Source organism: Psammomys obesus, unplaced genomic scaffold, assembly GCF_907164565.1.
Source record: "Psammomys obesus unplaced genomic scaffold, mPsaObe1.curated_primary_1811, whole genome shotgun sequence".
Taxonomy (NCBI): Eukaryota; Metazoa; Chordata; class Mammalia; order Rodentia; family Muridae; genus Psammomys; species Psammomys obesus.
Window position 1 is genome coordinate 283,087 of NW_026593286.1, and position 12,277 is coordinate 295,363.

Genomic DNA, 12,277 nt, shown 5'->3' on the forward strand with positions numbered 1-12,277 from the left:
GTATAGTATAATATAATAAGATAAATTTAAGTTCAGAAAAACAGCACATGTTCTACATATTCAGATCCTAGCTTATATGTATATATGTAGACATATATAGGTGTGGATATAGTAAAAAAGAAAGTAGAAAAGAACCTGAGAGAGGGTAATGTATGATGAAGAAGAATGGAGTGCAGGCGAAGGACAGGAGTCGTGAAATGGCATAATGCTATTTTTCTCTAGTTTCATGGGTCATAATTTTCTTTCTTTTTTGTAGCGGATAAATGAATAAAGGGCATCAGGATGGTCGAGTGTAGAACTTCACTGAGACGTATAGAGTTTGGGCCTGGACAAATGTTTGAGTGGCTCCTTGACCTAGCTGTGTGATGTTTTAACTCATGAGTTAATTAGAATGATGTGTATAAGATCAAGTGTATCTTTATATTATAAAGATAAGATTATTTTTTCCTTGTTTGGAGAGAATTTTTAAGTCTTCTAATGGTCCTTAGCTTAAGAGATCTCCTCTAGAGACTAGAGAGACTCAGAAAGGACAGGCTTCATTCTCTTTCAACCTCGAGGAGTCTGCAAACATTAAAGCCAAGTAAAATCTAATTGGAAGCCCCACTGCTGGAAACATGACTCTTTAGGAAAGGTGGTGGCTCATTTCAGTTCCTGGACCACTGTGGGGACTGTGTGCAAATTTATATTGTGGACTTTAATCCTTTCCCCTCAGGGCATGGATGACTAAAGTAGTTAATGTTTTTTTTTTTTCCAGGTAACATGAGTCATGAAGTCCTTGAATACTTTTTTTTTTTTTTTGGTCTTCTTGGGCCAACAGAATCTTGGGTTTCCTTGAGTTTACCAGTGATTTTCAGTCTACCTCCACAGTGTAGCCCACTTTTTTTCTGTGTTTGCAGGGGAAGGTGTATCAGAGTCCTCTATGCTGGTCCCTAGAGTCAGATACACCTGTCAGAATGTCACCCGAGTAGTCTCAGAACTGCCTCTGTTGTCCCTAGGTGCGTTACTGCCATCTGTGTGAGCCACCAAAAGTTTCTTAAAGAGATAAACATCTTAGGGCTGTATTTAACCAGATGTTTTTCCCTGTTAAAAGTTCTCTCTTTTGGGGCCAGTGCAATGACTCTTGCAGAGGCCCTGAGCTGGTTTCCCAGTACCTACACTGGGTCCCCTGCACCCACATTAGGTAGCTCACAGCTGCCCCAGGAGATCTGATACCCGATTCTGGTCTCAGTCAGTCCATGCACTCACACATACATAATTTAAAACAAGAAAAAAAAATTTTTTTTAATTCTTGTTTTCTACATAGCAGCATGAGCAAGAAGGACCAGGGCTGATTATTTTGAGTCAGTGTGAATAGCACCTTGCTTATTTTTCCCAATTGTAAAGCAGCATGATCAGCATTTTGAGCTGTGGTGCTGTGAGGAAAAGGTTTCACTTTTTTATTTGTTTGTTTGTTTGTTTGTTTGTTTGAGACAGGCTGTCATGTAGCTTAGGCTCACCTCAAATTCACTAAGTAGCTGAGGGTGAACGTGAACTCTTGATCTTCTGAGCGCTGGGATTAAAGGCATGTACCACCATGCCTTTTCTGTTTCTATAAGTATGTATTTGCTTGTTTGTTTATTTGATTGATTGTGGAAGTAGGGAGCACACAACAAGTGTGTGGAGGTCAGAAGACAGCCTATAAGAGCTGGTTCTTTCTTTCTGCGGTGTGGATCCCAGAGCTCAAGCTTAACTTGTTAAATTTGGTGACAAGCCCCTGTGCCTCCTGAACCACATTCCTGGCCCTTAGCTCTTGGAACAATCCTTCTACCCTGCCTTTTTTTTTTTTTTTTTTTTTTTTCCAAGACAGGGTTTCTCTGTGTAGTCTTGGCTGTCATAGATTTTTTTTTGTAAATTAGGCTGGCCTAGAACTCACAGAAATTCACTTGCTTCTGCCTCTCCAAATGCTGGGATTACAGGCATGTGCCACCAAATCTGGCTTATCCTGTCTTTTTTTAAATATTATCACTGTGGGGGCATATATGTGCCACAGAGTGAATTGTGGAGGTCAGAGGATAAGTGTGGCCTTGGTTCCCTCCTTCTACCTCCTGTGGACTCAGGGGATTAAACTCATGTCACCAGGCTTGCGAGGCAAGTACTTTACCCCCTGAGCCACCTCACCAGCCCCATCCTGTCTTTTAAAGGGTTTTGTGAGGAAAGGGAGACCTCTTGAATCTTGTCTATTCTGTCACACTGAAGTGGGAGCCCTTACTTCAATTTTTTAATTCTTAGCTAGAATCTCACTATAGAGTCCTCACTGGCCTAAAATTTGCTTTTTATACTAGGCTGGCCTCAGACTTGAGGCCACTGTTTTTTCATCTTTAATAGTGGACTCATAGCATTGTGCTTTGCAGATCTATGGACCAAATGAGTTTTTAAAACCATGGTCACAGAATTTAAAAAATACACCAGGGGTGAAGAAGGGGGAAGGAAGGTAGGATTAGGAGGGGAGGAGGGAGGGGTTTATGGGGGGATACAAAGTGAATAAAGTGTAATTAATAAAAGTTAAAAAAAAAGAATACACCAGGGGGCTGGAGAGATGACTCAGTGGTTAAGAGCACTGTCTGCTCTTCCAGAAGACCAAGGTTCAATTCCCAGCACCCATATGACAGCTCATCGCTGTCTGTAACTCCAGTTCAATGGATGGGATACTCTCACACAAAGCACTCAGCTCAGCTGGGCTCTGGCTATGAGGAGGTCTTGAACATGCTAGTCAGCTTCTCCCATGGCTCAGGATAATAAGAAACCCTCCTCTCAAGTATGAGAGAGCCAGGTGAGCCGCCCTGAGATTTTATAAATGCTGTCCTAGGGGAGGAAAGATCCCACCTTCTATGGGTGAGAACAGGAATGTGAATTCTATGGAGGGCAATGTCCTTTTTATAATTTCAGATGTTTGCACCATTGACTCACTGATTCCCCTCCAGGAAATGTTCCTGTGCTCTCATGTGACATCATCATAGGGGTCATAGTACAGCAAAGGTCAGGACACACCTCAAGTTCATAATAGGACAACATTCCACTCATAGGTATTGGCCTAGATTTAAAATCTTATCTGCTGTCAGAAAGATCAGGCAGGTGTCTGTGTGGGGAGTTCTGTTCGTGCTGTGCAGAAGAAAGGGCACAGGCTGCCTTTGTGTGCACTTCTGTGTGCAAAACCGGGATTCTTCAAAGGCCCCAGGGATGGGTAATGAGAGAAAAATGAGACAAGAAGGGCATGAAAATGACTCAGTTTCAGAGTTGATGAGCCTTTTCGTCCTTCTTTTCTTTTTCTTTTCTTTTTTCAAGACTCAATACTTATTTTAATAGAAACTGTGTTTGTAGTTTTTACAAACTACAAACTAAGCTAATCTTCAACATTATGCAGCATGGGTGACTCAGTCCTAGAAGGCAAGGGAGAAAAGTAGGGATGGAAAGTGCTCAGCTTTCCTCAGTCTGTGGGAGCCTGTCTTTGGGGTTCCAGGAAGGAGGGCATATGAGTTCTTTTGCCTAGGCTTTTCCCTCTTGCCTCATAGAGAGGGGGAGACAGGGTAAAGCTGTAAGTCAAGAAGACTAGAGCCAGTGTGATGGATATTTATGGCTGCCAAGTTGACTACATCAGGAATTAATTAAAACCCCCCAATAGAGGGCACAACTATGAAGGGATTTGAAGGGGGAAGACACACATTCAATTCAGATCATCTGACCTGGGAACACTCACCTCTCATCTGGTCACACCTTCTGCTGGAAGCTTATATAAGGACATGTATAAGGAAGTTTTTGTTCTTTGCCTCCTTCCTTTCAACCAATTAGCAAGTCCATTCCTTCACTGGCATTAGAGCCTACTTCCTGATTCCAGCTTATACTGAAGACCAGCTGAGACATCCAGCCTCATGAACTGAGCAATTACTGGATTCTTGGATATCCTGTTCACAGCCAGCCTTTGTTGGACTAGCTGGACTGCAGCCTGTAAGTCATTCTAGTAAATCCAATGTATATATGCATGTGTGTGTGTATAATTTCTATAAATGTTGTTACTTTAGAAAACCCTGACTAACACAGCTAGTATTGAGAGCAGAAGGAGAATCAGACAAAACACAGGTTTGAGTAGAGTACTACAGTCTACCTCAAATCTGAACCTGCCTGGAAAAATAAAAGAAAGTTCTTGAATTTCATAGGGACATTGTTTGGTGTGGCTGGCTCTGGGCTAAGAGTGCTCTGGAGGTGGGCAGTGGGGCCTCTACAGCATGGTCCTCCTGTTTTTCTTTCTGCTTAAGCTCATCACCCTGCCTATGCTTCACCTGCTTTGCTGCTGCCTTAAAGATACCCTACAAGGCACTAGAAAACTCCTCTGCACACATCTCATGGTTAGTGTTGAAACTGAACAGGAAGCTGCCAGACTCCAGCTGCCAGGCATCTCAGCCCAGCACAGTTATCATTGGCATAGGGCTGGGATCAGGAGCTGTTGATTCCTGGGCAGACCCAGGTATGCTTTCAGTCTGCATTGTCCACCTTTGTTGAGTCCATTTGTCCAGAACTCAGGGTTCTGAATCACTAGTACTTCCCACTTTCCATCGGTTTCCCCATCCCGGTTTATAAGATCATGGGCTTGCCTTCGGATTGCATCTGGGCATGGTGACACTCACCTATTTTTGTTGTTGTTGTTTTGTTTTGCTTTGAGACAGGGTCTCATTATGTAGTCCTGGAAGGGACAGGTGGGTCTCTGTGAGTTTGAGGCTAGCCTGGTTTATACAGTGACTCCAAAGACATCCAAGCCTACACAGGGAGACCCTTTTCTTAAAGTGGAGGTGGGAGGAACCTCTGGCAGTGGTTCTGCAGTGTGGACAATATCCCTCCCCTTTTGACTTTCTTTTTAAGGTTTATTTTTACCCAGGCATGGCAGCACATGCCTTTAATCTCAGCACTCTGTAGACAGAATCAGGAGGATCTCTGTAAGTTTGAGGCCAGCCTAGTCAACATAGTTCCAGGTCATCCAGTGAGACCCTGTCTCAAAAAGCAGAAAAGATTTATTTTAGTTTATGTGCATACATGTTTGTGTGTATGATGTGTGTGTGTGTGTGTGTGTGTCTGTGTGCTTGTAGAGGACAGAAGAGGGTGTCAGATTCCCTGTAGCTGGAGGTATAGGTGCTTATGAGCTGCTAAGACAGGAGCTAGGAAACAAAATCAGGTCTTCTGGCAGAGCAGCAAGTGCCCTCCTCCCTCCTCGTCTCCTTTCTTCTTCCCCTTCCCCTTCCTCTTCCTCTTCTTCTTCTTCAGACAGGAGACAGGATTTCTCTGTGTAGTCCTTTTGAACTCACTCTATAGACCAGGCTGGTCTCAAACTCAGATACCCACCTGCCTCAGCCTCCCAAGTGCTGGGATGATTAAAGGTGTGTGCCATCACTGCATGGCACAGTAAGTACTTTTAACTATTGAGTTTCATAACAGACATATTTATCACCCCCTCTAAAGGTGAGGGTACTAAGAAGGAAATGGGCTGGTCTGTACTACCTGAGGAGTCTGCAGTTCCCCTGCTGCCTTAGCAGAAAGCATTCTTCATAGGAATAGAAAAACAATCCTAAAGTTCATATTGAATCACAGGGAATCCCAAATAGCTAATGCCATCTGGAGAAGGAACATAGCTGAAGCTAGGATGTGAGACATATACATGTAATCCCTAGAGGAAACAAGGAGGCAAGAGGATTGTAGCTTCAAGGCCAGCCTGGGTTGTATAAGGAGACCTTGTCTCAAAAAATATGTGTGGTAGCCTGAAGTATATCCCCAGCATTGGCAAAAAACAAAACAAAACAAAACAAAACAAAACAAAACAAAACAGAAAACAATAGTAATAAACAAAGAAGATGGAAGGGGTTGGAGAGATGGCTCATGGTTTAGAGCACTCATTGGTTTTTCTTTTCTTTTTTTCCTATTATTATTATTATTATTATTATTATTATTATTATTATTATTTTACACTTTATTCACTTTATATCCCCCCATAAGCCCCTCCCTCCTCCCCTCCTCATCTCACCCTCCCTCCCCCTTCTTCATGCATGTCCCTCCCCAAGTCCACTGATAGGGGAGGTCCTCCTCTCCTTCCATCTGATCTTAGTCTATCAGATCACATCCAGAATGGCTGCATTGTCATCTTCTGTGGCCTGGTTTGACTTCTCTCCCCTCAGGGGGAGGTGATCAAAGAGCAGGCCTATCAGATTGTGTCGGAGGCAGTCCCTCTTCCCATTACTATGTAATTCACTTAGACACTAAACTGCCATGGATTACATTTGCGCAGGGGTTCTAGGTTATCCTTATGCCTGGTACTTGGTTGGAGTATGGGTCTCTGGGAAGACCCTGTGTTCAAATCTTCTAGTTCTGTTGCTCTCCTTGTGGGGTTCCTGTCCTCTCCATAACCTACTATTTCCCACTTCTTACATAAGATTCCATGCACTCTGCCCAACAGTTGGCCATAAAGTCTCAGCATCTGCTTTGATAGTCTGCAGGGCAGAGCCTTTCAGAGGCCCTCTGTGGCAGGTTCCTAGGTTGTTTCCTGCTTTCTTCTTCTTCTAATGTCCATCCTCTTTGCCTTTCGGGATGGGGATTGAGCGTTTTAGTCAGGGTCCTCTCTCTTGATTAGTTTCTTTAGATGGACAGATTTTAGGTTTATCCTATAAGTCTAAATGAGTGAGTATATACCGTGTGTGTCTTTCTGCTTCTGGGACAGCTCACTCAGGATGATCCTTTCCAGGTCCCAACATTTACCTGCAAATTGCATGATTTCCTTATTTTTCATTGCAGAGCAATACTCCATTGTGTAGATGTACCACAATTTCTGCATCCACTCTTCAGTTGAGGGGCATCTGGGTTGTTTCCAGTTTCTGGCTATTACAAATAAGGCTGATACAAACATGGTTGAGCAAATGTCCTTATTGTGTATTTGAGCCTCTTTTGGATATATGCCTAGGAGTGGTATGGCTGGATCTTGAGGAAGTGCTATTCCTAGTTGTTTGAGAAAGCGCCAAATTGATTTCCAGAGTGGTTGTACAAGTTTACATTCCCACCAGCAGTGGAGGAGGGTTCCCCTTTCTCCAGAACATCTCCAACATGTATTGTCATTTGTGTTTTTCATCTTGGCCATTCTGATGGGTGTAAGGTCACTCATTGGTTTTTCAAATGACTTGGGTTCAATTTCTAGAACCCACTTGTGGTTTATGATCCATAATTCCAGTTCCAAGGGATCAGACACCCTCTTCTGACCTTCATGGCACCAGACGCACACAGTGAACATGCATACATGTAGGCCAAATCATCATACACATAAATAAATAAATAAATAAATAAATAAATAAATAAATAAATAAATAAATAAATAAGTAAGTAAGTATTTAAAAAATTAAAAATATGGAAGTTGGAGACATCATATTTCATTATTATAAACCATAATTGAAAGCTACAGTACAGAAACATAAGATATTGGAGTAAAAACAGATACATAGACAAATGGAACAGAATAAAGCCCAGGAATAAACCTACAAATACATAATTTCTGTGTATTTTATCTGTGCATTTCTGTGAATGTTTATCTCCTTCAAACTCATGTTGAAGTTCAGTTACCATTACAATAGTACTAAGAAATAAGGCCTTCAACAGCAATGATATTGTGAGGATTTCACCCTTGTGAATCGACTATTTCCAATGGAGCAACTCCTAGCCATCCACCTTCTGTCTCCTTGTCCTTCCATTGTGAAAAGATGCAGTAGGAAGGCCCTCACCATATGTCAGCATCTTGACCTTGGCCTCTTCAGCCTTCAGATCTGGGAGAAAGAAATTTCTTTCTTGCAGGTGTATAGTGTTGAATATTTGGTTGTAGTAGAACTGAATATAGAGAGACTCAGGAAACAGACAAGTCTTCAACCAAGATCCCAGGAAAACACAAGAGGAAAGACATAATCTTCAACATGCAGTGCTGAAGAAACAGAATGGCCACATACAAATGAAAGAAGCTATACCTTGCCAAATACGATACATAGAAATCAACACCAAATAGACCAGAGATCTACACACCTGATCTTGAAACTGTAAGACTTCTAGAAGTTAGCAGGTTGTGGTGGTGCATACCAGTAGAGGAATTTTAACTCAGAGCATGGTCGTTCTGGCAAGAGATCACATCCAAAGATCTAGGTCTGGATGGAATACCAGCATACCTTTAATTCAGGAGACAGAGGCAAGCAGATCTAAGTTCAAGGCTGGCCTGGTTTAGAGCAAGTTTCAGGTAAAGAAAAGCTTAGGTCCAGACATAGTGATCCATGCCTTTAATCCCAAACAAAGATAGTTTGTAGAAGGAAGCACCCATATTTGAAAGTGATGTTTAATTGAGTGGCAGAAACAGTGACAAATCAGATAAAGACTTGACAGAATAGGATATGCCCAACTCTCAAGAAGAGAGAGGAAAGGGAAGCTACTTAAGGAAGCAACACAGAAAATGAGAGTGGGAGGGAAAGAGAGAAAAAAAGAGAGAGAGGGGAGACAGTTTTACCAGAACTGTTTTATAGAGAGAGGTTGAATCAGAGAACAAACTAGACACTGGTGAAGATAGAACAAGCCAGAGAATGAGAAGCCAGAAGAATAGAAAAGATGGCTATACTTAGTTTGAGGTCAAGCAGAGCAATTCAGAGGCTGACTGAAAAGCCAGATTGAAAAAGTCATCTGGCAGAGTAGTTTGAGCCAGAACTGCAGAGTTGAACCAGTCAGTTATGAGCTCAGAAGGAACAAGAAAGGGTGAACTTATTAAGCAGTAAGTCAGAGCCTGAAAACATTCTAGGCCTAGGTTAGATTGTACAGAAGCTAGAAGCTTCTAGTACTAGGCCTAGCTTAGCAGACAGAGAAAGTATTACTCTGAGACAACAATTAACAGTCAAATAAAAGTTCTTTTTACACACACCTTTAATCTCAGCACTCAGGGAGGCAGAGGCAGGCAGATCACTGTGAGTTTGAAGCCATCTTAGTCTACAAAGCAAGTCCAGGACAGTCATGGCTACACAAATAAACCCTATCTCAAAAAACAAAAAAAGACTTCGAGAAGTAGAGAGGAAAGACTCCCTGATATTGGTCATAGTATTAATTTTTTGAATGTCATTTTAAAAGGAAAAACAGACAAATGGGACCTGGTTTAAATACCCAGCAATGCATAAAGCAGGCATGGATAAGGCAGGGATATCAGAAATTCAACACATGGGGTGTGTGTGTGTGTGTGTGTGTGTGTGTGTGTGTGTGTGTGTAAAGCTTTTGTGTAACAGGAAATTATTATCAGAAATAAAAGGCAGCCTGTGGCTGTGAAGTGGGAGAACATAGATCCAAACTATATATACTATACAGGGGTGGGGGGAGGGAGACAGAGGAAGGGAGAGAAAGAGAATGAGGGAAATAGGGAGGCTGAAAAGGGGGAAGGGAGTGGGTGGAGGAAAAAAGAGGGAAGGAGGGAAGGATGAAGGGGAGGAGAGAGAACAAACTCACACAACAGCAAAACCCCACAAGTAATCTAAGAGAACTAGACAACGGATCTTACAAAGTGCCACTAATGGCTGGGGTTATAGGTCAATGGAGTTCGTGCTTATCACTCTCTGAGCCCTGGTGTCATCTCAGCACCACTCTGCTGTTTCTGATCAGGTTGTTGTTCCTCAGTAAATAGCAGTTTCTCTCTGGCTGTCACACTGCATGATGAACTCTTTATCCCTGGAGCTGTGTAGTTTCTCTGGGCTGCAGCAGAAGGGAGATGCTTTTTATTTCTGCTCCTGGCCCCCAGAGGGCATTTTTATGAGCCTTTATGCCTTTCTTCAAGTCTGGAAGGTCTTAGCTGGTATCTTTTCAAATAGTATCAGAAAGTGCAAGTCACTCCTGGTATGAAGTCTAGGTGGAAAGAAATGCACTGTGGCCTGGAGCCTCAAAATTTCCTTGTTCTCTGTATTCTCTGTGTTCTCTCTCTCTCTCTCTCTCTCTCTCTCTCTATCTCTGTATGTGTGTATGTGTTGGTACACTTGCATGTAGAGGGCAGAATTTGACACTGGGTGTCTTCTTCAGTCTGTCTCTTCACAGCAAAAGAAACCCAAAACCCTGAGTCTCAGAGAGACTGTATTTGGAAATGGAGTCTACAAGAGGTGAAGCTAAATAAAGTTTCAGGGTGGAGACATAATGAGAGGGTTAACATCATTCTAAGAAGAGATGCCAGAACCCCACTCTCTTTTTGTCCTATGAGAAGGCAGTAGTATGCAGGCCTCCTGGTCAGGAACTGAAACACCTATATCTTCATTTTGGGCTCCCAGTTTCCAGAACTGTGGGAATTAGTTTTTTCTTGTCAAAGTGACCAGGCTTCAGTATGTTATAACTGCCTGAGCTGACACATGCAATCATTCTAGCCCTCCTGCCCTACCACATGATGCGGAAGCTTGGGCAGTGTGGAGGGAACCAGGACCTTGGCTCCCAGCCTTGGCTGAGTGCTCAGCATGGGTAAATCAGGGTAATTTATCTTGAAAGAAGATCCTCGTGGGGCATTAAGAACTTCTGAACTGCAGATTCAAAATCAAAATAAATAGTGGCCATTGTGGCTTAATAGATAACTGGCATGTTTTTGTATGTTTGTCTGTTTCTAAGACATAGTTTCACTGTAGCTCTGGCTGTCCTGGAACTCGTGATTTAGACAGGCTGGCCTCAGACTCACAGAGATTCACTTGCCTCTGCCTCCTGGTATAACTGCTACATTTGCTTCCAAATGTCTTGCTTGCCTGAGTAATAGAAATGTATTCAAATGATATCTCACACTGAACTAGTTCTAGGTTGACAATCACTTCATCCCTAATCATTGTACAGGCTTCTCTATTACCTTTAAATTTTAAATTAAAATTAAATTAGTGTATTTTTATTTTATGTTATTTTATTGAGACAGGGTCTCATATGTAGTCCTAGCTTATGAGAACTCTCTATGTAGACCAGGCTAGCTTTGCAGTCATAGAGATCTACAGGCCTCTGTATTTGGAGCACTGATATTAAAGGTGTGTGCAATTATGCTTGTCTTAAATATTTAATTGATTAATTTAATTTACAAATTTATTTAGTTTTATGTGTATAAATGTATATTTTATTTCATTTAAAAATGTTTATGTATAGGGGGGCTGGAGAGATGGCTCAGTGGTTAAGAGCACTGTCTGCTCTTGTGAAGGACCTGGGTTCAATTCCCAGTACCCACATGGCAGCTTATAACTGTCTCTAACACCAATTCATTCCAAGGGGTCTGACACCTTCACACTAATGCACATAAAATAAAATTAAATAAATTAAAAAATGTTTGTATATGGATGTTTTGCCTGAATGTGTGTATGTATGTATATATGTGTGTATGTATGTGTGTATGTATGTATGTATGTATGTATATGAGCCATGTATATGCCTGGGGTCTGTGGGGGTCAGAAGAGGTCAACAGATCCTGTGGAACTGGAGTTAGGATAATTGTGAGCCACCATGAGGATGGAAATCAAACTTGCTCTTCTGTAGGAAACTGAGCCATCTCTCCAGCCCCTTATTTTTATTTTTAATTCTGTGTCTGTAAGAGATTGATTGATTGATTGATTGATTGATTTGCACATGAATTCAGAGCTTGTATAGTCCAGAAGAGGGCATTGGAGCTGGAGTTACAGTTGTGTTACGATTTCTGTTACAGAAAACAACTTGGTGCTGGAAACCAAGCTCAGGCCCTTTGCGAGAGCAGCAGGTACCCTAACTGTTGAGCCGTCTCTCCAGCCCTATTTATTTACTTTTGGGAGAGAATCTCACTGTGTAACCCTGGCTGGTCTGGACCTCAGAGATCTGCCTGTCTCTGCCTCCTACGTATGGGGGGGGGGGGATTAATGGGATATGTTCCTATGCCTGGTTGTTTTTCTTTTTTCTCTTAAAGAGTTTTAAAAATTTTAAATTATGTGTATGTTTGGGTATCCACGTGTCAGTATATGCATGTGTGTTCAGGTGCTCATGAGGCCAAAGGTGTGAGGTTCCATGGAATTGGAGTTACAGGTGGTGGTGAGCTGCCCTGTGGGATTTTAGGGAACTGAACACAGGTCCTCTGAAAGAACACCATGCATTTGTTAACTGTTGCTTCCTTCTTTATTAGCTTTTCTGGTTTGTTTTATGAGATAGGGTAGCTTTGACTGCCCTTGAGCTATGTACAATGGCAAAGATGATTCTGAATTCCTTCTTGTTTTTTTTTTTTTTTTTTTTTTTT

At 42.0% G+C, this 12,277-nt stretch overlaps 1 protein-coding gene across 1 annotated transcript in view; it reads left to right on the forward strand.

The window, feature by feature from the left end:
- The first annotated feature begins 3,861 nt into the window (after positions 1 to 3,861).
- Positions 3,862 to 12,277, forward strand: part of Stk25 (serine/threonine kinase 25) — a 30,400-nt gene continuing 21,984 nt past the window's right edge. The window contains exon 1 of the mRNA XM_055616625.1: positions 3,862 to 3,981. The gene's annotated coding sequence lies outside the window, so the exon portion shown is untranslated. The remainder of the gene's footprint in view (positions 3,982 to 12,277) is intronic.